Genomic DNA, 2,024 nt, shown 5'->3' with positions numbered 1-2,024 from the left:
AGAGAACAGAGGAGTAACTTTGTAGACACAAACCTATGTAACTTTTATCCAGTTCTTCATTTTGTTGACATTCTTTAACTACATATGAGCGCTATGGAGCATTTTCCCACAGTGACCTATTAAAAATAGTGACATTGTAACACAGTTAGTTAGGTTAAAAAAAGACATCTGGCCATCACGTTCATCCAGAAGGGGGGGAGGGGGGGGAATTGAGTACATGTGTCTATAAATCATTAACCTTCCTCTGTACCGATGTCCACTGTGATATTCGTATAAAGAGGCAACAGTTCCTTGGACAGCAGTTTGTAACGAAGGTTGTTTATGCCATCTTGTCTCCAGGTTTGATTTGTCATGGAAAAAAGGTCAAACCGTTTGGGATTTTCTCGGCTTTCTTCGTGTGTGTGCTTTAGCATTTTATACCTCCCGTACTCCATGGGCGGGCGAGATATGGACATGCCTGAGAGTCTAATTCTAGCTGAAATATCATCATCCTCACCACCCCAGCCCCAGTAGGCATTGGGAAATCCATTTATTTTCGTGTACTGCTCTGGAGTGAGGGCAGAGATACCCCCGAACATATCTAGATAAAGCAACTGGTACCAAAACTTGTCAATGGCGACACAGACATGTTTGGGGGACTTGTCACATGTGTACAAATTCCGGTCATCTTCAGGAATGAGGTCCACGTCGTGGAAGAACAGGCAGTCCCAGGGCTCATCCTCCATAGCTTCTTTGAAGCCAACGTTCATGAGCTTGGCACGATTAAAAGAATAAGTGCCAGCCTGGTGGATGATGTAGATGGTGTAGCTGAGCTGTTGGCGCTGCAGGAATGGGTGTAAATTATGCAGGAGGTATTTAAGATGGTGCTTTCTGTTCCTGTAGGGGATGATGATGGCGGTTTTACTCCTGGACTCACAGTTTGGGGGCTTGTAGCTGCCTCCTCTGGATAAATTTGAATTCTTGCGTATAATTTCCTCAATGGTCAGTTCCTGGGGCAACTGAACCGTGATTGGACCCACTAAATATGGAGATGTCACTGGGCACGGGTTATTTTGGGTTATGATACTGTTACTGAGGTTATCGCTTACATTCCCAAGGTGGTCATGGACAACAGTCCCAGAAACATTTGGGGAGATCTCATGTATCAGCATCAGATCCCGCATGGCAGGCATTGCAGTCAGATTTGGATTTCGATCTATGTCTTGAGCTTTGATCTGAACAACATTGAGGTGGGTCACCATCTTTTGAAAACCCCCATGATACAGAATTAAAACAATCATCAGCTGGAGAAAGAGTAGAATGAAAAGGTAATATATTTTTGCCATGTTCATTTTTTTTAGTCCAGAAGGGCAAACTCAGCACAATGAGTAACAAACTCTGCTTGTCCCTCTGCCTTGGTCACTCTTCCATCTGGTTTGCAGTAAATTTGAATAGCACATATAATCTCAAGGAAGAAGAAATCAACAGAACTGGAGGCTGGGTTGGTAGAACCTCGGTAACAGAGTCAGGTGCCGCCTGTTTCATCCTTCAGAGATCTCTCCTTCCAGCTTTCAGATGGCAGCAATCCAAATGTTCTCCCCATAAAACCAGTTACCTGAACAGAGAAGGCCCCACCGCTTGAAGTCCTCGCTGTACTTCCTAATCCCACTATTGCAAGAATCCAGAGAAGTCAAATATTTATTTATATTTGTAGAACTGGAAGCACTGCTATGCTTCCAGAAGACCTAAGACTCCCCTTGACTTACCTGCAAATGAATCGACAACGCTGCTAGTCTTGCAGTATAAAAAGAAACTCAGAGCATTGTTGACATGGCTACAGCTATTGTTTTCAGGAAGGTCACTGGAAGAATTATTGCCTTGGTCACTTCAGCAGGCGAGTTATAGCTGCTCCTGCACCTACAGTATGTTCAATGTGTTACAATGTATTTTGTTTAGAGTTAAGCAATCCTTACAATTTTTTTCAGATCTCAGGGAACCCCTGATAAAAAAAAATTACAAATTCAAATCATGCCACTTCTGGATAT

General features: G+C 43.2%; 1 pseudogene; it reads right to left on the bottom strand.

The window, feature by feature from the left end:
* Positions 1-233: 233 nt before the first annotated feature.
* On the bottom strand, positions 234-1,331 carry LOC137533408 (beta-1,4-galactosyltransferase 3 pseudogene; annotated as a pseudogene).
* Positions 1,332-2,024: the final 693 nt, after the last annotated feature.

The sequence above is a fragment of the Hyperolius riggenbachi genome, chromosome 9 (assembly GCF_040937935.1).
Source record: "Hyperolius riggenbachi isolate aHypRig1 chromosome 9, aHypRig1.pri, whole genome shotgun sequence".
NCBI classification, from domain to species: Eukaryota; Metazoa; Chordata; class Amphibia; order Anura; family Hyperoliidae; genus Hyperolius; species Hyperolius riggenbachi.
The sequence above is the reverse complement of the archived record's forward strand: the minus strand, read 5'-3'. Positions and strand labels throughout refer to the sequence as shown.